Below are 27,958 nucleotides of genomic sequence, written 5' to 3' on the forward strand. Positions count from 1 at the left end.
ACGGGACGTCAGCCCTGGAGCATGCTCCAGGAACCGGCGATCCCGGCCAAAATGGCGACGCCTCTGACCGCGGCGCCGGAGGGGTTAATGCATCCGATCGGTCCGGGGACCGATCGGAGGCATTAGAGCCGGTTGTCTACTGCTTAAAGCAGTAGACACCCGGCGGCTGTGGCGGCCGCCATAGTTACAGACCCGACATGCGCCGTACTATTACGGCGCATGTCGGGAAGGGGTTAAGAGTGCATTCAGATTGTTACCTATCAATCCTAAGGGTTTTAACTCACTTGGTTTTCAGTTTGAAGGTTTTTATTATTTTGATGTTTGCCCGTGGGTTTTACATTATCATGTAAATATTTTGAGATGTTTTCTACTTTTCTTCAATGGGTTGTTGAATCAGAAGTGGGTATAGGTAAAGTCATCCATTACTTAGATGACTTTTTGTTCATTAGTGATTTTGATTCTAATGGTTGTGAGTTATTGTTGAATACATTTTTGGAAATTTGTGATTTATTTGGTGTGCCAGTTGCTGCAGAAAAGACGGCCCTTCCTTGTCATTCTTTGGAATTTTTGGGAATAGTGATTGATTCTGTGGAGATGGAATTTAAATTACCAACTGTGAAGGTTAATAAGATGAAAATGTTGATTGTTCAGGTCTTGTTTAGATCTAAGGTTACGTTGCGTGAGGTGCAGTTGGTATTAGGTCTACCTAATTTTGCAGGGAGAGTCATTCCGATGGGCAGGGTGTTTTCAAAACGGCTTTATTTTACTACCAGGGGTTTATCTTCTCCAAATTCCCACATTAGATTGACTAGGTGTTTGAAAGAAGACCTGAGTTTGTGGTTAGAGTTTCTGAGTACTTTTAATGGGGCGAACTGCTGGCAGTCTGATTTTATTTCTGATGATGCGTTGTGTTTGTCAACAGATGCATCAGGGAGTATTGGTTATGGTGCATATTGGAACGGTTATTGGTCAGCTGAGCCTTGGCCTGATACGTGGATTGCAGCAGGATTGACTAATAACATAGTCTTATTAGAATTATTTCCAGTAGTTGTTGCTATTGTAATTTGGGGAGTTCATTTTCAGAATAAAAGAATTTTATTAGTTTTTGCAATTAACACATTGTCATCTAAATCTGATCCTGTTGTGAAATTAAGACATTTGGTTTTATGCTGTATGAGATTGAATATACGGTTGAAGGCGAAGTATATTACAGGAAAAAGTAACCTCTTAGTCGATTCACTTTATCGTTTACAGCTGGAAAAATTTTTCAATTTGGCACCCACAGCGGAGAGAGTGGGTATCAGTTGCCCGACGCATTTATGGAACATCATATGGGACTAGTCACTAGTAATCTTCAGGTGTCTGTCTCCCGCAGAACATGGGATGGTTATGCTTCAGCATGGCGGGAGCGGGTGTCCTTTTGCGATTTCATCCAGGTGGATAAACCGCCATCTGAAGTGGGGATTGCTCTCATGCTTGTCTGTGAATTAATGCATAGAGGTTTGTCGTATTCTTCCATATGTAAATTAATTTCCGGAATTTCTGTTTTCTTTAAATTATTGGGTCAAAAAATGTTTGCGTCGTCTTTCTTGCTGAAGCAGGTAATTAAAGGATACCGTAGGTCGGTGGTTCAACAGGTAAGAAAAATGCCTATTTCCACATAATTATTAAGAAAATTGTGGTCTGTTTTAGATCAGATTTTTGAAAGTTGTTTATTTAGAACATCTTTTGTTTTAGCCTTTTTTGCAGCACTTAGGGTTAGTAGCTGAGAATAGCCACAGTCAATCGGCTTTGGATGTGTCTGATGTTCAGTTAACTAATGATTGTTAATTAAGATCAGAAGATCCAAGACTGACCAATTTGCCAGAGGATGTTGGTTACACTTGTATCCAATAGAAGGACAAAATATTTGTCCAGTGATTAATGTTACGGCCTGGTTAAAAGTTTGGCCGAAGGTTTCTGGTTCATTTTTGTTACATGCTAACCTGCGCCCTCTGACAACTTTTCAGTTTAATTCCATTTTGAAGAAATGTCAACTCCATCTTAAGTTGCAGGATCTCAGAATATCAGCTCATTCCTTTCGAATTGGTGCTGCTACTGAGGCAGCAAGATTAGGGCTTGATGAATCAGTCATTAAAAGAATCGGTCGCTGGGAATCTAAACGCTTCCAATTGTAAATCTGTCCTGAATTGTGTAATTCTTCTTTTATCTATTTTAGGTCATCCTATAGTAATCTGGATATTCGGCCACTCCTACATATTTTGAGCGCAAAAGAGAGCAGAGAACAGAGTGTACGGTGACAATTTATCGTTTGATACTAATCTGATTAATGTTTTTTGGAAGGGTGTACTTGCTGAGATTAAAAAGTTAGCTTATAAGTGGCCGATACCAGATTTTCTTTTGATTCACTTGGGAGGTAATGATATTGGTAAAATTAAAACTGACCTAATTTTCGAAATGAAGAGATTTTTCTTTATTAAAATGCCTATTTCCTGAGACTGTTTTGACTTTTTCAGAAATAGTTCCGCGTTTACTTTGGGAACCCAGATGCAACTCTTTTGTTAGTAAGATTTGGAAGCGTGTGAATAGGTCCATGGAAAAGTTCTTGCCGTGTTTAGGCGGTTTTTCCTATCGCCATTGCGATTTGGAAGGTTTCATTCTGGGTTTTTATAGGAATGACCATGTGCACCTCTCTGAGGTGGGCCTAGACATATTCAATGTTGGTTTACAAAATGCAATAGAATTGGTCTTGTGGTGCTTTGGGGGGGGGCCTTGGCTTGTGGGGTTTTAGTCTCCCAGATAGTACTGGGAGGACTGGCTTTTAACGTCATTTTTATAAATTTCATTTCATTTGGTTTAAAGTTTATATTTATTGCTGGTTTATTAAATGTTATATTTTGTATCAATAATCTATGATTTAATATTTAAATAATTTCATTGGTTACCCATAATAAAGCATCGTGGCCAATTATTTACCACATGAAAATTGTGTCTCTTATTTCTTTTATTATTTTGGGTTTATATATAGTATAGTTGGGGCCTATGTCACCATGCCCCAGACGTCTGGGGCATTATCATACAGGCCCAAAGCCTTATGGTAGCAACTAGTGTTGCTGATTAACTTGCGGACCATAAAATCATTACGGCCGTGTAAGACCAGCCTTAGATTGCAGTTTTGTATGTCAGTCAATGCAATTCACATTTTATTCACTAGAGGGAGCTCTGTGTATTACTTGTTCAGCCTGCATCTAATGGAATACATTACATTGAGTGATAGTATTTTCTTATACATTCAGGTGATGCTGAATCGACATTGTAAATTAGCGAGAACAATTTTGTATAAATCGCAAAATTGTGATATAATTAAGGAAGTATCAGATGGTTATTATATCATTTATAATTACAGATTAGGTAGTTATTACATTTGCTATATTGTAAGAACTGTTATGATCCATAAGGAGGCATACACAGACATCTTTATTAGTATTTCTTTAGAAGTCAGTGGGTCTTGCTGATGATGGACTATTGACTCATGAAGAATCGACCTTCAGCACTCAGGACAGAAAAAAAAAAAACCCAGTGAAGAAACCTCCAGGGAACCATGATTGAGGGTCTGCTTTTCCCTTAAGACTGTGAGAGACAGAAACCAATCCCGGAATCTGCAGGACGCTTCCTTCTGGGCGTCTATAGATGATGGATCAAGATGCATCCTTCAAAAGGACTGGATGCGTGGTCTATGAAAGCAGGCTTGGTGAGGTAGTCGCCTGATCTAGCAGTACTCACTGCCCCAAAACAGATACCAGTAGTGCCTGGGAGTCCCCAGTACTATTATAGACACAGACGTCGATAGCAATAAATCTGTACATGGCATCAGCCATGGCCATTAGGACTACTGAAAAGTACTGTGATCCTGAATGTGGAGGCTGCTGTACATGCTTATCATTGACGGCACCAATGTAGTTGGGGAAATTGGCCACAGACTGAATGCCTGCTGCTGCCTGCAACCAAATCTCCTGGGTCGGACTGAGCATCGCTATGTGTTGCAAGTCCTGCCAGATCAGATGGCATGTGCTCCCCACAATTCCAGGTATGGTGGATACACCCGCCCGGAATTGGAGGTGCAGGGATGCACAACTCTCCCGTTGCAAGAAATCTAGGTAGAGAAAAAAAAAAAAAAAAAAGGAAGTTAGATTATATCAACTGTAGTGACACACTATCATGTCTTACTAATTGACTATTTAGAATTACCAATTTAAAAAAAATAAATAAAAAAGGACTTAAAATAAATGTACACTTTATAACTTACCGCAACATAAGCAGCCTTTCCGTAGGACTGAGGGCCTTCCTCAAGCCGCAGATGCGCTGCCATTATCCATAACAATTTGTCAAACGCCTCAATTGGCATTCTTACAAATGGCATGAACTTGGTCAGGAAATCTGTAAAACAATTTAAAAAATTTAAGAATGCCCTCCCAGACAGTATAATGTCCAAAATGGCCCCTTAATACAATATACAGTAATGTCCCATAGTGGCCCCGTCACACAGTATAATCTCTCACAGTGGCCCTTCATGTACCATAGTAGTCCCTACAGTTAACTACCTACCTTGTGAAGCAAATGGTGTACATGTATACAAAGCTATTTCAAGATGACAGACATGTACATCATTTTAGTGAAGTTTAAAAACAAAAAACACTGTCTCAGTTCATATCCAATATGGCCCCTCTCTGCCCGAAGGGTGTTAATGGGGTGTACCCAATATCTCCTACGCATTTCTTGTTCCTGTGAAAACAAAATAATATTTGCATCAGGAGGAAAGTGCTGAAATACATACAGTACATGTTTCACATATATTAATGAAGTGCTGGTGTGATTCAATCTGCGTCAGGGAACCATACTGACTGCCACTGAAATAAGGAGACGCATTTCTCTTCGGCGTACTTTTATTCTCCTCTCACTTGATGCTGGGGCTGTGCAGAGGAAAAGGGCCCCCCCAGGATTTTAGCCTGGGGGACACATGGTGTCATAGCCCACAATTATTTTAGGGCTAATCTTAATTTTTAATAAAAGTTTCTGGGGTAGTTTGCGTTTTTTGTCTCTTCCCCCCCCCCTTGTTTCCTCAGGTAATCATTGGTACTTACCGGAGTCTCCCCCTTTGAAGCTGGCTGTTATTAGTTTGTCCCAAAGTTCAAGAACCTTCTATCTCCAGGCAAAATTCTCTCAGGGCGACAGCTGATTGGTGGAAGTGGGCTCAGCGGCGGGAAAATGGACTATATAAGGAGGAAGATCCAACCCTGTGGTCAAGCCGTTTATTGAAGAGCTATAAAGCTGAGCCCCCTACCATTAAAAATAGATTTTTTATTGTCGCAATGTTTTATTAGTGGGAAATGGTCACCCAGCTAATGCAGGGTGGACTAGGTTATTTACAGTGTATGGTTTGGTTATGGTCATGTGATTGAGTTTATTATAAATTGGTTATTCATTGATTCATTTATTGATTGGTTTATTGATTCATTCACGTAACCCTTAATAAACATCGCGGCCTAATTTATCCACTTGAAATTAGAGTAGATGTTGGGCCTATGACACCATGTGACATGTATGGTAAGCAGAAGATACAAGCTCAGAGTTTAACCATACACTATGCTGACACTTTTACGTCTTTAGGGTAAGTTCACACGGGGAGCATAAAAGCGGATTTTGGCACCAAGCCGCGTCACTCTCGGGTCAAAACCCCCTGCCACAACTGTCGCGGCTTCCCCTTCGGGAGTAGGCTCAAATAAACGGGTCGACTCCGGAGTTTGCTGCGAGGCGGACCCCGCCCGAAAAAAGCAGAGCAGAGATGACTGCTTTTTAATCTATAAAAAAAAAATGGCATGGAGTCTGATGTTCTTTTTCACAAAATGGCTGCAGGAAGACGCCAACACCCAGGACCACTCCTCTGGGATGTGACTTCATAAAATGTGACATAAAAAAGCCTCGCTGTTTCAGTTTTTTTTTGTTGCCAAAACAGCAGTAAAAAAAAGCGACCAAAATCAGCGAGGCTTTTTTTTCAGCGCTCCATAGACTCCCATTGATTTCTTCAGGCTGAACACGCCTGAAGAAAGGTCATGTTGCTTCTTTTTCTGCTAGCAAAAAAAGTTAGCAGAAAAAAAAAAGCTAGCTGTTCACATAGGGCTCCATTGTAAAGGGGCTGATTTTGAAGCAAAATCAGCTGTCAAAATCAGCCTCCATGTCCCCATGTGAACTAATTAGAGGCACCAACAATGTGCTATAGTGGAATGTGATGATGGACCAGCCTGGAGGACATGTCTGAGTGGCAGCAGTGCTGGTAGGCACTAAGCAGCTGTAGCACCATATGTGACATTGCAGCGGGGCATAATATGATGGACCAGGCTGCAGGACACGTCTGTCTGACTGGTGGCATTGATAGTAGCTATTTAGGAAAAGAATCAGCAGCAGTGCAGTATTTGGATGATGATAAAGGGAGATTCTGACACTACTATTCAGAGGCATCAGCTGTGTGATAATCCTCACAAATACCTGATTTATTTTGATATAATCATTTTTCCATGGTATCTGTGGACAGTTTCATCCTTTTAGGTCTTACGACGTCACCGGCAGTAATAAACAACCTCTTGGCCATAACACTTGAAGCTCCTTCCACTGCTCTAACCTATTGGTCTAGAATTCCATGGGGTCGAAGGTATCTGCTGGCCTATAGGTGCGCTCCAGGTATGACTGTGCCTGCTGGTGCAGCTGGAGGGTGACAGTCACCTATTGTGGCTTAGGTAGACGATACTGTACAAGACCTGACTGCAGCAACAAAAACTCAACATGTGGGTATATGTATCATCATATCATTGTCATTTTGGTTCAGGCTCTTACCCATGTATGGTATCACCGCAATTGTATTTTTATTATTTTTAAACACTTTTACTACATTAAATGACTTTTTTGTCATTACATTGTTGTCTAACTCTTTTAGTGCATGCAATTTATTTTGTAGATCCCACTAGGTGGCACCACTGTGTGATCTTATCCTATATACTCATATCCTACTATATACTATATCAAAACATTATCTATCAGCGTAAACTGTCAGGCATTCTATTACGAGCCTCTGGGGTAGAAAACATTGTGAGGTCCCTGCTGCCAGGACAGCCATTAGAACCTATGACATCACAAAGCACATGACATCATCAGTTCTATATCACAACCTACATGTCCTGAGTCTGACAGATTGTAGAGGTCCGCTCCAGATAAGTAGCACAGATATTCCTCTCACAAACATTCCTGAGATTTCTCAGTGTTGGGTTCCCTGAGGTTCGGACATTCCTTTCTAATAAATAATCCCTGTTGTCGGCTTCCGGAGCTCATAATCCTTTCAGTTCCGTATAACATCCATTGTTTCGATTCCCTATCATGTAAATGCCGAGTAATTCTTCAACATTCTTTATTGTCGTGTAATTCATCAAAGCCCTTGTGTATTCTACTATAGGTGCCATCCATATAGTATGCAAAGGAGGACATCTGGATATATATATATATTATGATTTGTGAATATTTATTTTTATATGTATAAACTGTAGATAATGTCACTAGTAATTTAATCTATATACTGTATGTATAAGGTTTGTGTATATATAGATATGCATAGTTCAGATTGTAAAGTGTTAGTAAAATATTTCTATATTCAGTATTTGTACAGTATCGGTATATTTCTCTATATATGTATAGACATTGAAAATGTGCTTAAAAATAATTTATATACAATATGTACACGATGTGTGAATATATATTTGAGTATACTAAGCTACTAAGTAGCTTCAGCAATAAGTAACTTTGTATAGAGTGAGTAAATATCTAAACACATACATAGAGATAGTAATGTTACAACGTCAGGCCTGTCTCACCATTGCAGACCCCCGCAGCGTCGGGGCATGAAGGGCAGATCCCAGTGTCTCTAATCCAGGTCCTCTGCTTGCACCCTCTATGCATTTACAGTACACCCAGCAGCTTGGGGATGTTCAGGGCAGCGGTTCAGCTTCAGTTCATGGAGGCAAGGGGGAACCTGGGGCTGAGCGCTCTCATGGTTGTCAGAGGGACCGGCTGCTGGGACCTCTCCCTTACTTTTCAGCCAGCCTTCTTCTGATGAATTGAAATTGGTCCTTCAGAAGGGACTATCGTTTGTCCCCACGACACAATATGATGTTTCTGTATAGGTTAAGGACCTGTTTGTAAGAAAATTAAAATAGAAAAAAAATTTCAGGATGCGTGATCGCAGAATGGGTGCTGAACTGGGTCTGTCTGCCCAGGAGATGACGGATTTCCATAATCTGTGTGCGCTACTAGAAGAAAGTGATAAAGAACCTGGGGAAGGTCCCTTCTCAAATTTGAGATGGCCTTCTACTAGAATGCCTCCGGTCGGGGATGGTTCGCTACTTGATGTTTTTCTGGGTGATCAATTAAAAAAGATTTCGATTCAACACCACATGAGACACTCCAATATAACAGAGGAAGAACAGGAGGGCCTGCACTCTTTGCGACAGGACGACTGCGTTGTTATTAAACCCTCGGACAAGGGGGGCAACGTCGTCATCGTGGAGAGACAACAATACTTGGCTATGTGTAAACGGATCCTTGACACTGCATGCAAAAGAAAACTACCAGCTAATCCCACAGAGGTTTAGTAGAGAACTAAAGGGCAAGGATGGACAATCATATTTAGGATGGAATATGACTACATTTGTCCCTATATGAACCAGACATCATAAGGGGGTGAACCCCCTAAATTGGTGACCCATTGTGTCAGGGGTAGGAAATCTCACTAAATATCAGCCAATATGTTGACCAAATGTTGAGACCCTATGTGGAAGAACTACCCTCCTATGTTAGGGATACGACAGATGTTCTCAAATTAGAGGGAAGTTACATGTGAGCAGAATACTCTGTTGGCCAGCCTGGACGTTGAAGCCCTCTACAGCTCCATCCCCCATGATAGTGCTTTCACAGTAACGCTCTTGAAATTTGTGCTGGAACACAATTTGTGTGTTTGATCAGTTTTTCCACCAGCTCAGGGGAGTGGCAATAGGTAGCCCTTGTGCGTCCACCTATACCAATCTCTACCTGGGCTGGTGGTTTTGGCTGAAGATATAGAGCCGAGGGTTGGAGCTGCAGCCTTCTGGCTAATATTTATCAACGATATCCTCATATTATGGAATGACACGAAGGAGAAATTTCAAGAGCTGGTTAATTTGCTTAATGTAAACAACCTTGGTCTTTATTTCACCCACGAGAAACAGGAGAGATCGATCAACTTCTTAGATCTTAATATCACCAAGTTAGATGATGGAAGATTAAAAACTATAGAAAACCCAAGGCTGCTTTTATGGGATAGTTAGCATCCCTTGCCCATGCACCAAGGTAAACCTAAGGGACAGTATATAAGAGCAAGGCGTATTTGCTCCGAAAACAGAGATTATATTGCTGCAGCAAGAGATCTTCAGCGCAGGTTTAGATCAAGGGGATATCCTATGAATAGTTTGAAAAAAAGCCTACTAACATTTAGGGGCGGTGGAACATTAGTCATTACTAGTCCCAAAAAGACATGGATGAGCAGATATGGGTTATCGGCACATATGATGCTGGTCACCAACAGGTATGCCATATATTGGAAACACAATGGGGTATTCTAAAAATGGACCCGGATGTGGGTGATTTGGTTAGTGATCGCCCACAAAGAAATGAAACATGGTCGGGAAGGCAAATCCCAAACGGGACATATAAATGGGGGGCATGCAGAGCATGTAAGTTTATTAGTCCAGAGAAGAGCTATGTCAATCATGAGCATAGGAGATCATATATGTTGCAAATGATGGCAAATTGTAAAACGAGAGGGTTGGTGTATTTGTTGTCCTGCTCATGTGGAGTGCAGTACATTGGAAAGAGTGTGTGAGTTTAGGCGACAAATTCTTGAGCATGTTGCGGATGTTAACAGAAATGCGGACACATCAGTAACTCAGCATGTCAATATTCACCATGAGGGGGATCCAGGGGTCCTGAGGTACCAAGCTTTGGAAGTTGTGAAACACTCCCCATGTGGAAGGGACTAAAAAGAGATAAAAAGGTACTCCAGGCTGTGACCCGTTGGATCTTCTGCTTGGGTATGATGAAACTAAGAGGGTTGAATGAACAGCTCTCTTTCCATTCTTTCTTGTAATTTGGTAGAATGTGCTGTATGTTGGTGGGATGTGACAATGACAGAGACCTTGATGGGGTACGGGGGAAAATTTTACATCTAGCTGGTGATATGTACAGTGTGTCCGATATGTGATCATGTGAAAAAAGAATTATTGCACAAGGCAACTGATGTACACTGATTAAACAAACAAGAATAAATAGTACACTAAAATGTAACTTTAAATGGTTAATTTAAAAGGTCAACTGTCAAAAAAAAATAAATGAAACAATCCTTTTAGTAGAACTTAAGGTGTATTATGGATGATAACATGCATGTGTGTGAGTTGTTAATATTTTACTCACTTGCTAGGGCTATGTAGATTTTTTCATCACAAATCTGCAACTATCTAAGGTTTAGCCCATAGTTGAGTTATAAGTATAGGTTCTTGGTACATATATATTTTTAAGAATGATATACGAGGGGGGACCCAAAAGTTTCCAGAATGAGGCTGCTGCGTGCGCAGTTTTCGTAGTACGCGATTCTGCAGCTAGTTATTTTTTCAACCACGCCTTCTCAGTCAGTGTGCCAAGCGGCGTCGATGCGGAAGGTTTCGTCTACCCGCAGTGAATTTTCTTGCAAGAGCTGATTTGTCCAGCCGTCGTTTTTCTTCATGGAGAAGTTTTATGAGCAGCGCGCGGCTGTGAAGTTTTGCTCTATACTTGGGATTAAAACATCGGAAACCGCTCACATGTTGAAGACCGCTTACATGGATGACGCTATGTGTGAAGCTCAAGTTTATTCGTGGTTCACCTGCTTTAAAAATGGTGAAATGTCAATTGATGATCAACCGCGTTCTGGACGTCCGTCAACTTCCCGAACGGACGAAAGTGTCCAAAAAATCAACGAGCTCGTGCGTGAAGATCGATGACGAACCATTAAGGAACTCGAAGAGTTGTCTGGAGTGAGATGGAGCTCGATTCAGCGCATTTTATCAGAGGATTTGGGCATGTCACGGGTCGCTACAAAGTTTGTGCCACGGCTCTAGACTGATCGACAGAAAGAGCGTTGCATCGAAACATGCCGTGCCATGAAAGAACATGCCAAAACCGACCCAGAATTTTTTTCTAAAATTATTACTGGAGAGGAGTCTTGGTGCTATGCTTACGACCCGGAAACCAAACAACAATCAAGCCACTGGAATTCGCCATCCTCGCCCCGCGCCAAAAAGGCTTGTCAAGTAAAGTACAATGTGAAGACAATGGTCATTTGTTTTTTTGATGCAAAAGGGATTGTACACTCGGAATTCACTCCAACAGGTCAGACAGTCAACCATGTTTTCTACTTGGGAGTTCTCGAAGTTGCGCAACAGTGTGTGGCGAAAAAGGCACGAAATGTGGCAGTCTGGTGATTGGTTTTTCCACCACGACAATGCCCCAGCCCACACCACCATCAATTCACCACCTACACTTTCCCTAGAACTGCTTATCTTTACTTTACAAACTCTAAGAAATCTTCTGGGAGTATCTCGCTTTTCTATGGAAGTCTTACTACGCCCACCAGCGATAAACCTAAGCATATTTTACATTGGGAAACTGACCTGGAGTAAGTATTTGACCTTTCCCTATGGCACAAAGCCTTCATGTGGACAAACCACATATCAAGGAGCATGCTCCACATTGAACTGTCCCGTAAGATCCTTCTGCGTTGGCACCTCACGCCAGCTAAGCTAGCCAAAATGGATTCAAACTACCCTGATATATGCTGGAGAGGATGTGGTAATAAAGGTACTTATTTCCACGCCTGGTGGTCCTGTCCTGTAGTCCACACTTTCTGGCTTGCTGTATTCTCAGCCCTTAACAAATCCCTTAACCTTCACTTATGAGCTTCTACAGAGACCCACTGCTACAGTCGCCTCACACATCATACTGGCATCTAGAATTATTAGAACGGAAACATTTCCAATTTAAACGTGACTTAGCGGACTTTAAAGAGTAAAATATTTGACTACTAGAATAAGGACGCAGCTAATAAGAAAAATATAGACACTGAGGTATCATCTTCAGATTGTGATGGTTCAGATAGTGACACGCATAGAAATCAGTCATCTAGGAGGGATAGAGGTGATGGATTGAGTACAAGATCTGGCACAGTGACTGTCAGCCCTCAGAGGGGTAGGTTCCGGAACAAAAACGATACTAGACCCGTAATAGGAAAGTTTTTTTTTTTTTTTTTAATTACAAACCGCTCCCATCTCTGATTATCTGTTGAGGAACCGCAATTGACAACACAAAATAGTTCCCTCCACAATGATGAATTACAGATTGTCAATTTATTTCATCGTATTCTAACCAGTGAGGAACAAATCCTGCTTAAGAAAGGCTTGTCATTTGTGCCTACTCCTCAATTTGATCTTATACCCTTTTAAAAGACCTTCAATTATTCGGCTGTAAGCTTAAGTGGAAGCAATTTTTTAAGATCACTGATAAGAACTGGGTATTTCAGAGGAGGATCTATCTACTTTTGACAATCTTAAAAAGTTATGGGATGACAGTGAAAAACCATTGGGGGAGAGACCGCTTACTCACCGTCATCTTCCATCAACTAAATTTCCACCAGTTAATGATGAGGGTCCAAGAGAAAACAGCGTGAGGGTGCTATTGAAATATTCCTACGGGTGACAACTAATAAATTATGCAGCTCGGTGACACCCAATAATTTATCTAGATCAGAGACGGCAGTGTTCAGAAATTTGGAGAATGATAAAAGCATTACGATCAAAGCCTTGGACAAAGAGGGTAACCTGGTCATTATGGATAGGAGCCTATATGTCAGTATGTGTAATAGCATTCTAATGGATTCAAGGTGCTATGAGATAATACATAGTGACAAAACACAAGGTTACCATGATGTACTAAGGGATATTGTTGCTAGAGCAAAGGAACAGAATTTAATCAGCAAAAATGAACAAAAATTTTCTGTTACCTAGATACCCTGTCCAAGCCACCTTTTACGCATTACCCAAACTACACAAGGGGACTGCCCCCCTCAAAGGGCATCCCATTGTGGCAGGGATTGGTTCACTGACGCAAAATGCAAGTTTGTATGTTGGCGATATCCTTCATCCTTTTGTTGTGAGCCTGCCGTCGTACATTAGGGACATGATGGACATCCTCCGATGTTTGGAGGGTGTCCAATGGGGAGCCTCTATGCCCCATCGTATGCAAATCTCTTCCTGGGCTGGTGGGAGAGGGAAAGGGTGTTCTCTGACGTTATGGAACGTTGGACCAGATATATAGTTTTATGGGTTCGTTTCATAGACGACGTGCTAGTGTTATGGGATGGCCCCAGGGAAGAATTTATTTCATTTGTCACAGCACTTAATGACAATGACTTTGGCCTCTTCTTGACATCTGATATACAGCAAGATAAAATTACTTTCCTGTATTTAGTGATATCTAAGGAACCCTCAGGCTACCTACTGTTAGGATTGGGTCCCGCAGGTTGCTATCATAGCGCACAGCGCCACCTGCGGGTCAGTCTAACCATCCAGCTGTCACCTTACTGAGCATGCTCAGACCTATTGGAGCTGCTCACAAGCTAAGTGCCATTGCTCCCCTATTGAGTATGAGCGGTGAGGTCATCACCACCGCCCCTATTGAGTATGAGCGGTGAGGTCATCACCACCGCCCCTATTGGGCGGGGACTTCCCTTTAAATAGTGTGAGCCGATGCCCGCTGGGTGCTCACACTTCCACTAAAATTTCCTCAAATTTCACGGAGTAAATGACAGTAGTTTTCAGGGATAGGCTCCAGTACTCAGGCAGGTTTTAGACTAGGCCTCTGCATGGAGTTTCTCTGCTTCTCCTGGGTGCTGTTAGGTAGGACCTGTAAACCCTGAACTGCTAGATCTACACCAGGGCTAGGAGCGGTAGACGCCGTTCCAGCTTGTAGATCTGCGGCAGTATGGTCTCTGAGATAGCCTATGTGTACTGTCTGACTTCATGTATGGCTCCAAGCTGTGCGCGGGAGCATGGGTGTTTGATGTCTCCAAGCTGTGTGCCAGAGCATGCAAACCCCCCTGGGGGCTCCAAGCTGTGTGCAGGAGAATGTTCTAAAACTTCTGTGCTGGCCCCTAGCTGTCGCAGAGGTAAGGGCTAGTTCACACGTGAACTGCCCGCGCGGGTTTTGACACAGAGAGAGACGCGGCGAGCCGCGTCTCTCTCTTGTCAAAACCCGCCGCGACCATCGCTGTCGCGGCTTAACCCTCTGCTGTCGGCTCAAATGAATGAGCCGACATAGGAGGGAGCTGAGGGGGGCGGAAGCCGCACGGCTTCCGCCTGAAGAAAGGGCATGTCCTTTCTTTTCTCCGCTAGCAGCAGCTCGCCGCTAGCGGAGAACAGAAGCCCGGCGGTCTCCATAGACCACCATTATAAGGGGAGGTTTTGGACGCGAAATCCGCTGTCAAAAACCTCCCCTTATACTCACGTGTGAACTAGCCCTAAGTGTGTGTGTTTGCTGGCCTGGGGTGAGTGTTAACCCTTGGCAGCAGTTTGTGTTTCACTTGTACTGGTGCACCTGGCCAGTGAGCTAAACTGGCAGGATTTTAGTTGCACCTTGTTCACATGGAGTGTCGCACAGTACACACTGTTCACACTGAGTTAGGCCGCAGTGTCTTGCAATAGTTCACATTGTCTTTCAGGCTGCAGTGTTCTGCAGTAGTTCACATTGATTTTCATGCTGCAGTGTCTTTGCAGTAGTTCACATTGAGTTCAGACATACAGCCGCCCACCAATGGGCCTGTGGACCTCGCTGTAGTGTTCTACAGCAAAGAGGTTCTGTAGTTTAAAAAAATAAATATATATATATATATATATATATATATATATATATATATATATATATATACACACACACACACACAGAACCGTAACACCTACGTACTGTAGTACATCGCAAGGAAACTGCAACCAACTCCCTACTACGGTGGGAGAGTTGGCATCCAAAACCATTGAAGGCAGGTATCCCTAAAGGACAGTACCTGAGGGTGAGAAGAAATTGTTCACAATGATCTGATTTCCAGGTGATTATGAGGAGAGGCTATCCTGAAAGTATTTTGAAAAGTTCATATCAACTGGCCTTAAGTGCTGATCGCACGCAACTCCTAAATCCACGTAGATCAAATGATCAGGATGAGGTTATCCGCGTAATAACCACGTATGATGGAGCAGCGGAACCAAACAAATTCTTGAGAAAGCATGAGGGATCTTAAAAACAGACCTCACTATTGGGCCATATCTGAACACCAAACGTAGCATCACATATCGTCGAGGTGCAGATCTCAAAGACAAATTAGTACAGAGCCATTTAATCCCAGCTGAGCCTGGGGATACCTGGTTAGGTAAGAGAAGGAAATTACAGGAACATTTCCGCATGGAAATTGCAAGGCATATGACCATATTAAAAGGGGAAATACGGTTGTTTCTACTAACACAAATCTTACTTATCCTATTCACAGTTTTATTAACTGTAGAACCACGGGTGTCGTGTACCTGGTGACGACCTGCTCCTGCGGACTCCAGAATGTTGGTAAGACAACAAGGGAGTTCCGCACATGACCGACATCACGAGGGAGGAACCCACACCAATTTCACGTCATGTGCGAAAAGTACATGGCGGTGATGTCAACCAAGCTCGGTTTTCAGGGTATCGAAAGAGTTTATAAACCACCCAGAGGGATGGGGGGGGGGGGGGAGATTATGATAAAAAAGGTGCTTCAACGGGAAACACGGTGGATCTTTTTAATGGATTCAGTGGCCCCTAAGGGTCTTAATGAATACATCTCATTTGCATCATATCTGTAACCATGTAAGGTTAAGGCAATAGTTCTATTTTGATTAAACAAATTATTCTATACACGTAGATATATTTACCTTTTTCAGATCTAAAATTTATTGACATAAGTGATCGGTTCAGGGAGTGGTATTGATTATTAAGAAATTCAATAAACATCAATTATTAATTGACATATAGTCTATCCTACTTACTAACAGTACGCTTCTTTCATATGCAATGCTTCCTAGCCTGTGAACAAACTGAAAGTTAGGTATGTTTACACCCATTTCCCTTTTGTTATGCTACATGTAGCATACTTTAAACCTACCCTGGTTGAGCGGATCCATCTATCACTTAGGACATACTGTACATCATTATGAAGCTTTAAAGTCGGAAGCTAGGATCGTGCACCCAGGATTTCAAAATATTCAAGCTAAGGACAGTGGTGAGCTAACAAGCTTATTTATTTTTTGGTTATTTTGGACTTTGACACTACATTAGCTTTCTTCAAGTTGTTATATATATATATTTTTTCTGGATACTTTTGGAAATATTTGGTAGCCTCTTTTACCATGGAGGGATTAACCAACATAAGAGATAAAATTGCTGCAGTATTTGGCAACTCTATTACTGAAGCGGAACATGTTGATTTAGTTACCAATAAGGATTTGTTTAAAAATAAAGAAAAGCTGTTATAACAAGAGCTGAAATTATTTTGGGATTCTACCACACTCACACAATACATTGAAAAGGAGATGATACCCAGGGGCTTGCGGCTACATAAGTTACCTACGTTCCTGTATGACGAGGATTTCCTTGATAAATGGAACAAAATCCTTAGCAGCTGCTCAATCAAACTCATGGAGTTGATAGAGCATGAGAATACCAAACTAGCCACAATTAGAGAGGAAATATCTAAAGTTCAAGACAAGATTGAGAAATTGAAACCCACAGAAAACTTTAAGGAATGGGATTTAAACATCAACAAGAAACTAGAAAATGTAGAAGAAAAAATTTCTAAGAGATGTCCAGGACTATACATCCAGTTATATCTATAAAAAAACTTTCCAGCAATCCTTTTCCTAAACCTATACTAAAGCATTATCCTAAAAGGGGTGCACGATCCATGGCTAAAAGAAATGTATCTTTCAGCTCTATAGGTGAATCAGATTCCTTTATGACCTCAATGGAGAAACATTGTCTATTTTTCTCAGAGTCTATGGACACTAGTCTTGACTCATTCAAAAACAGAAGGAAATATTATAAATCCAGAATGTCCTCATCAAAAAACGGGGAAGATTCACTAGAAGAAGAGGAAGAAAGAACAAAAAGACCACGGTATACCACCAGGTCGAAGCGCTGGAAAGACCAATAGAACAGAAGGTTAATAGTGTCATCAATCTTTCATCTGCAGAATTAACCGAGGATCAACTCAGACTATTGGATAAAGGCTTGAATTTTGTGCCGGACAAACATTTCAATATATTTCAAACTATACTGGACATCAACAAATTCATAAGACTGTTAACAGTCAAAAAACATTTTTTTGAAAGTAATTCTCAATCTACTGATAAATCTGGTTATCCTAATATGAACAATATGATTACGCAAAGAAAGGCACTCCCTTTAGAATCTACCTTTCAAGAACATATTACAACACAATGTTTGATAGATTTAAATTACGAAAGCATAGACATAAAAAAAACTACAGACACCGTGTCAGTGGATAGAAGTAACTTGGATTCCATGGAGGACCTTACGGCGTCGCTTCATGACCAACACAAAGCTTTTTTTGAGGGCTTGGACCCCCTGGATCCTCTTCAAGGGGTCCTGGTCATACAGGGATATTATGGGTTGAGCTGGGGTTCTGGCTAGTGGTTTAGTTCCGGGGCCCCCCACCCCCTTTTTTTTTTTCCGTCTGTTTTTCTTTTGATTTCTTTTCATTTTCCCACTTGTCTCTTCTCATTTTGCCCCCTCTACTTCCCCATGCGTCCCCTATTGCTCCCCTCATTACCCTCCTTCCTCCCCTGACCCTCTCTCGGGTTGTTTGTTGTAGAGAGGTCCTTTCGTCTGGTTCTGTATTCAGTTTCGAGTTCTTGGGCCCTTAGTGCTTCTTTGGACCCATCTGTTTCCGATAATTGTTTGCTCATTGTTCTGATCGGTTTTTCCTTTCTGTTTATATTGTGTGTTTATAAAGTAACTTGGATTATTATCCTATTAATACAAGAGCACCATGTTATAACCAATTTCAGCAGAAGGTTGAGGAAGAACTAGTACAGTTAGAAGAAACAGTTTAAGTTATACAAAGCATAACAACCTATAAGGAAAAGAAAGCACTGTTGGAATTGAAAGTCAAAAAACCTAGTAGTGAAAAGAGCCAATAAGGGAGGAAAGACGGTGGTGATGGATTATGAGGATTATGTCCTAGGTTGTAAAAATATTTTGAATGACAAAGAAACATACCATCAACTCACTTACAACCCTACAGAAGAGTATAGTATATCGTTGAAAAGCACTACTAGAAGAGGGAATAGCCTTGGGAGTGTTTAACGAAACAGGTAATTTCCTTCTGAATCCCACACCTACTGTTCCAACAATGTATGGACTCCCTAAGATCCATAAGTCAACAAAACCCCTGACCCTCCGTCCTATAATCTCCGGCCAGAATTCTCTTATAGAACGAGTAGGAGCTTGGTTAGATCAAATTCTCCAACCACTCGTTTTCAGAACTATGGGATTTATTAAAGATACCAAAGAATTGTTACGAGCATTTGATGGTTTTCATTGGACTGGTGACAAGTCTTGGCATTCTTGTGATGTTTGCTCTCTCTACCCAAGTATTCCCCATGGGGAGGCCCCAGATGCTCTGGGATACCACCTATACAAATACAGCCTTTATACAGCAGCCACCAATGAATACATCTTATCGGTTGCTTGTTTTTTGTTGAAACAATTTTTTTCTGTTTCTGGATACATTTTATTTACAGATACGAGGGGCCCCTATGGGTGCTCCCTTCTCTCCATCATTAGCCAATTTATTTTTGTTTAGGTGGGAGGAGTGTTATTTTATCCCCCATTAATCCTTTTCGTAGTTTTATTTTCTGGTATGGGCGCTACATCGATGACACACTCATCGTGTGGTCCGGAGATGTAGCGCACATACCAGAATTTATTTTGTTTTTGAGTTATCTTTTACGTTTCAGCAGAATTCTACTACCATAGATTTTTTAGATGTTACATTGAGGGGGGTCATTGGAAACTGGACAGGTGATTACATCACTGTACAGGAAACCCACGTCAGGGAATGGTATACTCAGAGCATCCAGCAGCCATCCCAAGAGTACCATCCATGGGATCCCCTTGGGGGAGCTGGTGCGAGCCAAACGTGCATGCAGTAGTGATATTGATTACAAAAAAGAAAGCTTGAATGTCATTAAGCGTCTTAGGGAAAGAGGCTATCCAAATTGGATGACCAAAAGAGCCCAAGCAAGGGTTAATAAAAAGAGAAAATTATTAATAGATAACACGACTGCTATTGTCAGGACAGATGGAACTTTTGCTCAAAGAACCTCCCCTATAAGACCTTTGTCTAAGACAAAGGGAACAGTGATTCCCGAAACGCGTTGCCTTGTGCCTTGCGTTAATGATGTACCCCTTTATGGTTACTCTGTAACCTTTTTAAGATGAAGACAATAAAAGTTATATTTTATTACTATCGTGGAATTTTTTGGATTACCTCTCGGATGTAGCTGGCAAATTTTACATATTGGATACATTTTGTTAGGGTAGTTTCAGTGGAGTGCCGGGGTCTGAAGCCTACATTTGCCCCTAAATATAAGCAGCCATGATCTAAAGTGGCAAAAAACGATCACGAAGGTCAGGAAAGAAACATAAATCATTATCGAAGATATCCGACTCGTTCTCATCGGGACAGCTGGAATTAATGGACTGTCTGTGTCTAATACTGTAGTTAATTTATCGTCATTTGAATTTTCATTTGATGAGCTATTCATTGTTGCTAAGGGTTTAAATTTTGTTCCTAGTCAAGATTTTGATTTATTTAGTACTGTTCTCGATGTTAATAGGTTTATTTTATTTATTTATCAGAAGAACCTCCCACGCTCGTATACAAGACTTCTCCCGAGCTGCACCACTTCTCTGGAATGCTCTACCCCGGCCAATCAGATTAACTCCCAATTTCTACAGTTTCAAACGCAAACTAAAGACACATCTGTTCAGACAGGCCTATCACAATTTCTAACGTAAACCCTTCTGTATTGTAATTAGAATCCCCAAAATTTAACCCTCCTCTGTCTCCGCTCCCACATTTCCACACGATATGATGTAATCTCATGCTAACTTTATAGGTCCAAGCTCCATCCACATGTTAAAGGACACGACTGTTGACGGCTCATAAAGTTTTATGTTTGTGTAATGACAGTCACCTCTATTACAAAAGTGTCTGACCTCTGCATAAGCAATGCCGCCCCTGCTACCTCTTGTGTCACCCCCTCTACCTCATAGATTGTAAGCTCTTGCGAGCAGGGCCCTCAGTCCCATTGTGTGAAATGACTCTTAGTGTATCTTTGTATTTGAACCCTACAAATTGTACAGCGCTGCGGAATATGTTGACGCTATATAGATAAAATTTATCATACGGTTGCTTACTGTCAAGCGGCATTTTTTTGACAGTGGACAATTGTCGCATGCAGGTGAAGGTTGCTCTTCGGGGCTTTGGATGGAAAGTGAAGCATGCGATATGTTTTCTAATTTGACATTTCAGGAACAAGTTTCTTTATTAAATCTTGTTCATCTACAGGAAGAAAATAACTCTTATAATGATCACAGTGTGGATAAAGTAGGGTAACGATACACCATTCCTACTTTTTATCCCTTAAAGTCCCGGGCTCCGGTCTATGCCTTATTCCAACAGGCCGTGGAGTCTGACCTCGGGACTTAAAGGGATAATTTGAAGTGTGCTCCAGGTAAACACATAGGGAACGAGAAGCTTTAAAATCTTTGAAAGATCATAAGGGGATTACAATAAAAAAAGCTGACATGGGGGGTAAAACTTATTTTGAACAAACAGGATTATAAAGAGGGTTGTTTAAATATTTTGAAGGATACGTCCACTTATAGGAAATTAAGTGAAGATCCATCTACTGAGTTCTTACAAGCTCTTACTTCTCTGGTCAATAAGGGGGTTAGTTTGGGTGTCTTTTCGGAGGGTGAGACGAAACATTTAATTCCTGAGTTTCCAGTAGTAGCCATTCTACATGGTCTTCCGAAATTGCATAAAAAACAACATGCTCTATCATTCCGTCCAATTGTTGCAGGGATTGACTCCATTAATGAACAGCTCTGTAAGTGGCTTGACAGTCTTCTTCAGCCCTTGGTCTATAGAATTCCAAGTTTTTTATGCGACTCCAAGATGGTGTTGAATTGCTTTCAGGATTTTCAGTGGCAAGATGACTTTTCATGGTTGTCCTGTGATATTCAGGCATTATACTCTAGTATCCCACATTCTATGGTGATTCAAGCTTTGACATTCCATCTCAAAATATAGCAAATTCACTGACATACTTTGTATGTTTTGGAGGTGACATTTTTTATTGACCCATATTTTTTTTCCATTTGATAGGTCTTATTTATAAGTTGAAGGTGCTCCGACGGGAGCACCTTTCTCACCATCTATTGCTAATTTGACCTTAGCGTGGTGGGAAGAGAAAAATATTTTTTCTCCCTCCAATCCGTTTTTTCAGTCTATATCCTGGTACAGGCGCTACATAGACGATGTGCTCATCGTCTGGAACAACTCTGTAGTGTCTGTACCAGAGTTTATTTCCTACCTGAATTCTAATATTATGGGTTTGAAGTTCACCCATGAACATCAGGCCAGTTTAATATCTTTTTTAGATATGTTTGGAGGGTGACTCTAAATCTGGTTTTGTCAACACCAGTCTATATAGGAAACTCAGGATGGGTAACTTGTTATTGTTGGCTACCAGTCAGCATCCTAAACATACTCAAATCAATACCTGTAGGAGAGCTCATCAGGACTTTTAGAGCTTGTTCAACAGAGGATGCATTCGAAAAAGAATCTAAAATCACCCTGGACAGGCTGAGAAATAGGAGTTACCCTGAGTGGTCCCTACAGAGGGCCATTAAAATAGTCAAAAGTAGATCACGACAATTCCTTTTGGATAAGGCTGGTTCCAAAACATCTATATTAGGTACCATTAAACGTATTTTCTACTAGATACAGCCAACCTGTGGGTTACGACCCCGGCGGGGGTCGAACGACCAAAACACGGGGGTCGAACGACCAAAACACAGGGGTCGCCTAAAGCATACCTCCCAACCGTCCCGGTGTCAACTGATCGGTGCCCGGAGGACGCCAATGAGTTGAACACACAAGCGATTAAAGCAGGAGCTGTCACAGCCAGCTCCTGCTTTGTGCTGCGACTTCTGCATGTGTAGCCGCGATGTGATGATGTCACATCGCGCCTACAACTATGAGTGAGCGAGCCTGCGGAGAGAGCGTTGGGAGGTGAGTATAAGTGGGTTTATTTTGTTTTAAACATTAAGGTGGAACATAATGAAGGGGCCCATAAAACTGTGGGTAGATGAAGGGGGGCGGCATGAAACTGGGAAGAGATGGGGGACATGAATCTGGGGGCAGATTAAGGGGTTATATGAAACTGGGGGAGAGATGGTGGGAGACAATGTACGGGTGACTGTAGGAGGATTATATTGTGTGGGAGCACATGAATGAGAATGGGCGGAGTCAACATAAAAGTGGGCGGAGCACGTCGTCTCCGTCTGATCTTCAAAAGTTGGTAGGTATGCCTAAAGCCATCAGAAAATACATGAGAAGCCACGCTGTCTGCAGCAGCAGCTGGAACGCACGACATTATGAACGCGCATTCCAAACTGAATGGGGTCATCGCAACATGAGGAACAGTATTGCGGGGTCACGGCATTAGAAAGGTTGAGAACCACTGGTTTAAGGAGAATGGTGCGACAAAGCATTTGATGCTGTTGGAATTATTCCCCATTGTGGTAGAATTGTGGGCTACAAAGATGATCAACAGGTGCATTTGTTTTTGGTCGGATGAGGCAGTCGTGCTTGTTAACCGGCAATCGTCCTCATTCCTCCCTGTTTAAGCTTTGCTTCGTCGGCTCGTTCTTTTGCGTTTCCTTCAGAATATTTGTATTAACGCCAAGCATGTCCCCATTGTTTGTCAGAACGTATTTGCTGATGCTTTTTCTGTTCACAGATGTTTGTCCTGGGATCTTCATCCAACAGCAGATGTAGAAAGTACTGTCTGCAAGAATCACTTGTGGACACTTGAGGAGGAGAACTGGTAAAGTTGCGTCAGGGGTCAGTCTCAGTGGCAACGTAGAAAAATCATGAATGGTTTGGTCGGATTGGTTGTCTTGCATGGGGGGTGTTCCCATGAAGGTGGACCTGTTGTAGGTTTTTGGGGTGATATGTCTAAAAGGCTCAGCAGATGCATTCAAAAAGAATTTGGGGTGGCATTTTTTTTCGTGTCACTAAGCTTTTTGTGGTTCGTCAAATAGTTAAAGGTTGGAGATGGCAGTCAGTTGGTTGTAACAGGAGCCGCTCAGTATCTTTGATCAAAGTGCTAGAAGTGGTATGTGTGCATCGCTGGGAAGTTTCACTGATTTCAGTTGGCTTTTTCTCTTGCTGTTTTCGCGGCTCTACGTATAGGCATGTTAGTATTGGTAAGTCTGTCTCATCTTGGGAGGCTGATAGCCAGGTATATTGTCCTGAAAGTTTGCATTCTTAGGGTGCGTTCACACGGAGGAAAATGGCGTGTAACTTGGCGCGTCATTTTACGTGTTTATTTAACGTGTTGCGTAGGTGTTTTCTGGCACATCTTCAACCCACGTTTACGGGAGCGATTCCACAAGCGTAAAAGCACCTACAACTCATTAAAAACAAGAGCCAGCCCACTGGGCATGGCCACTAAGGACAACCCATTAATCACGATACACCTGTCAGGATGGACAGGAGAGAGTGAGTTTGAACTCTGAAAACGCCATTACTTTACTGAAGGCTGAAAAATGTCACAGTGAAAGACACACAAGCCAACCAAACTCCCAACAGATGGCTACCCCAGTACGCAGCGAAGACATGCCAGCTCTGCTGGCAGTGGCTGTAAATATGGTTCGCAGACGGCATCTTCCCCAGCAGGTAACTTCACTAATACATAGTTATGTGTAGGAATGTTCAAATGATGTAAAAACACGTGTGGCTTTTTTAAAATTAAAAAACTTTCATAGGAGGAGGAGGGCAACCACCAACAGCAGCAGGTCCCTATGCCCAAGAACAACCCGCAAATATTGGGTACACCCATTAAATCTGAAGCGGCCATCTACTGGAAGCTTTGCCATGCTGTACCACGAGTTGAGGCTGTAAGTTTATGGTTTTTCATGTTTTCTATTTCGAACACATTTTCAATACGTTCAGACCATGTATGTTGCTTCATCAATGCTTTTTAAAGGTAGTGCAATTTTTCTATTGGGGACACTCTGGTACTTTATATTGTGTGTAGGGGCCATTAAATAGGCACATTTCACTGCGTGCAGTTGCAAGTGCATCCCATGAGACTGTTTTTGAAGTTTTTTTGTTTTGTTTTTTTAAAAGCTTTCCTGAGCGAGTCCACAGGCGTTTGACCGGCTCCTTGGTCTCTTAGCGGAGCATCTCCACCGTGAAGACACCATCATGAGGAAAGCCATCAGTCCCACGGAAAGGCTGGTCATCACGTTGCGGTACTTATTACATCCACATTTCCAATTTTTTTATAGTTGAACATTTAGATCTTGTACTACAAATTAAATTCTCAAAACATTACCTGCTAAACAATTGCCCAAATGGTAGATCTGAAAACGTCATTGTGTATTTGCCAACCTTGCCTTTAAACAGTGTCCCTATATCCTTAAAAAGGTTTCTCGCAACAGGGGTGAGTTTTGCATCCCTGCACCTTCAATTCCGGGTTGGTATATCCACCATAGCTGGAATTGGGAGGTGGCACATGCCATCTGATATGGCAGCACTTGCAACCCATAGTGATGCCCAGTCTGACCCAAGAGATTTGGTTGCAGGCTGCAGCAGGCTTTCAGTCTGTGGCCAATTTCCCCAACTGCATAGGTGCCGTCGATGGTAAATGAGTTCGATCCCAACGCCATATCGGATATTAGTATGTAAGATTTTGGTTATAGTGAAGTTAGTAGTTGCCAGAAGCTGCAAGCACTCTACAGCTCCTTCTTTAAAGAACTATTAATACTTATTGACACTACTCATGCTTATGAAAGAACAACATTGGGGAACTTATCCTTTGCTAGTTTGGAAAGCTTGGTTGGAAAGTTCATAGGTTCTACTACTGATTTGCTTCTCTAGATTTTGTAAGGTGGATGCAACTGCTTAGTTATTTTTAGATGAGTACCTAAAGACTGACTAGGTGTTTGTCGTTTTCCCTTTTGTTTCTAGTGGTGTTGAAGGTCTTCCCCTATTGTGTATCTTTTGTGAATTATGTTTTTGAGACTTGGATTGATTTATTTTCTTTGAATACGCACTGTTGTATTAAAACTGAAATCGCTAATAAAAACTATTGAAACGAAGAAGTGTGGCATATCAACTCATTAGATGGTATGTGGGACGACTACTAGTGGCAAGATGAAGAGGAAGCCGAAGCTGAGACCACACCATCTGTTACAGAATTCGATCCATACGATGACTGCCTTACAAATATATCACAAGATGTCATTGGCGGACTTATTTCAGATGACGAACAGGATTTTGAAGGCTTTTAAAGGGAAACTGTCACACCAGCAAAACCTGTAAAAATACCGTAGCTTGCAGTTATGATGGGCGTTGCTAACTCGCCAGGGGCTTGCCCGGCACTTGCTCTGCCTATTGTTTATCTTCCTCCTATCAGTTTCAGTTTAGTTGACGGCTTAGAAAACAAGCATGGCAGATCCCATGGGTTCTCTTATCCTCCTTTCAGCTTTAGAGAGAATTACGAAAAGTTTGATCCACTTGCACGGTTTTATGTTTACTTGTTTGATGACAGCCTTATGGTTTATAAGTGACAGTTTTCCTGCCAAGTACCTGCATGTCATATGCGTTGGAACTACAATTACCATATTAAAATCAAATCTGATTTTTAACATTTTTACCATGTGTGTGTTGGAAAAGAGACTTACACTCACCGGCCACTTTATTAGGTACACCTGTCCAACTGCTCATTAACACTTAATTTCTAATCAGCCAATCACATGGCGGCAACTCAGTTCATTTAGGCATGTAGACATGGTCAAGACAATCTCCTGCAGTTCAAACCGAGCATCAGTATGGGGAAAAAAGGTGATTTGAGTGCCTTTGAACGTGGCATGGTTGTTGGTGCCAGAAGGGCTGGTCTGAGTATTTCAGAAACTGCTGATCTACTGGGATTTTCACGCACAACCATCTCTAGGGTTTACAGAGAATGGTCCGAAAAAGAAAAAACATCCAGTGAGCGGCAGTTCTGTGGGCGGAAATGCGTTGTTGATGCCAGAGGTCAGAGGAGAATGGCCAGACTGGTTCGAGCTGATAGAAAGGCAACAGTGACTCAAATAGCCACCCGTTACAACCAAGGTAGCCAGAAGAGCATCTCTGAACGCACAGTACGTCCAACTTTGAGGCAGATGGGCTACAGCAGCAGAAGACCACACCGGGTGCCACTCCTTTCAGCTAAGAACAGGAAACTGGCTACAATTTGCACAAGCTCATCGAAATTGAACAATTGAAGATTGGAAAAACGTTGCCTGGTCTGATGAGTCTCGATTTCTGCTGCGACATTCGGATGGTAGGGTCAGAATTTGGTGTCAACAACATGAAAGCATGGATCCATCCTGCCTTGTATCAACGGTTCAGGCTGGTGGTGGTGGTGTCATGGTGTGGGGAATATTTTCTTGGCACTCTTTGGGCCCCTTGGTACCAATTGAGCATCGTTGCAACGCCAAAGCCTACCTGAGTATTGTTGCTGACCATGTCCATCCCTTTATGACCACAATGTACCCAACATCTGATGGCTACTTTCAGCAGGATAATGCGCCATGTCATAAAGCTGGAATCATCTCAGACTGGTTTCTTGAACATGACAATGAGTTCACTGTACTCCAATGGCCTCCACAGTCACCAGATCTCAATCCAATAGAGCATCTTTGGGATGTGGTGGAACGGGAGATTCGCATCATGGATGTGCAGCCGACAAATCTGCGGCAACTGTGTGATGCCATCATGTCAATATGGACCAAAATCTCTGAGGAATGCTTCCAGCACCTTGTTGAATCTATGCCACGAAGAATTGAGGCAGTTCTGAAGGCAAAAGGGGGTCCAACCCGTTACTAGCATGGTGTACCTAATAAAGTGGCCGGTGAGTGTATATGGAGACTATATCTCTATATTTTAACTGGAAAAGTAGGGGGGAGTCTTATACACCGGAAAATACGGTATCTTTCTCCAGGATTCTACACCGCGGAACTTGTGTGGCATCCAAATCTCTCCAAAGGGCATCATCCACAGGGATCTAAAGCCTGAGAACATCCTGGTAGTTGAAAGCGGGCATGTAAAGATCTCAGATTTCGGTCTCGCCCTCGAGAACATGTATGGAGAACATATAGCCACTGTATACATTGGGACCTGGGGCTACATTGCTTCTGAGGTAAGAGAAATAGGATTGTCATACTGTTTGCTGAGGTCATGGGGCCCTTAGAGAGCAACAGCCCATGTCTGGTAGGTCCATATACTGTTTGCTGATTTCATGGTATAAAAAGTTCTTAGTTATTTATGCACCATGGGAGGAAGACCATGGGGTCCTTAGAGAGAAACGGCCCAGGTCTGGTAGATCCATCGTGTTGTCAGGTCAGAACTCTC

At 42.1% G+C, this 27,958-nt stretch overlaps 2 protein-coding genes across 2 annotated transcripts in view; one reads left to right on the top strand and one right to left on the bottom strand.

The window, feature by feature from the left end:
* INTS11 (integrator complex subunit 11) overlaps positions 1–27,958 on the top strand; it is a 527,013-nt gene that overhangs the window by 289,620 nt on the left and 209,435 nt on the right. The window lies entirely within an intron of this gene.
* Positions 1–27,958, bottom strand: part of SF3B5 (splicing factor 3b subunit 5) — a 44,690-nt gene that overhangs the window by 970 nt on the left and 15,762 nt on the right. The gene's annotated exons all lie outside the window — the stretch shown is intronic.

Source organism: Leptodactylus fuscus, chromosome 6, assembly GCF_031893055.1.
Source record: "Leptodactylus fuscus isolate aLepFus1 chromosome 6, aLepFus1.hap2, whole genome shotgun sequence".
Lineage (NCBI taxonomy): Eukaryota > Metazoa > Chordata > Amphibia > Anura > Leptodactylidae > Leptodactylus > Leptodactylus fuscus.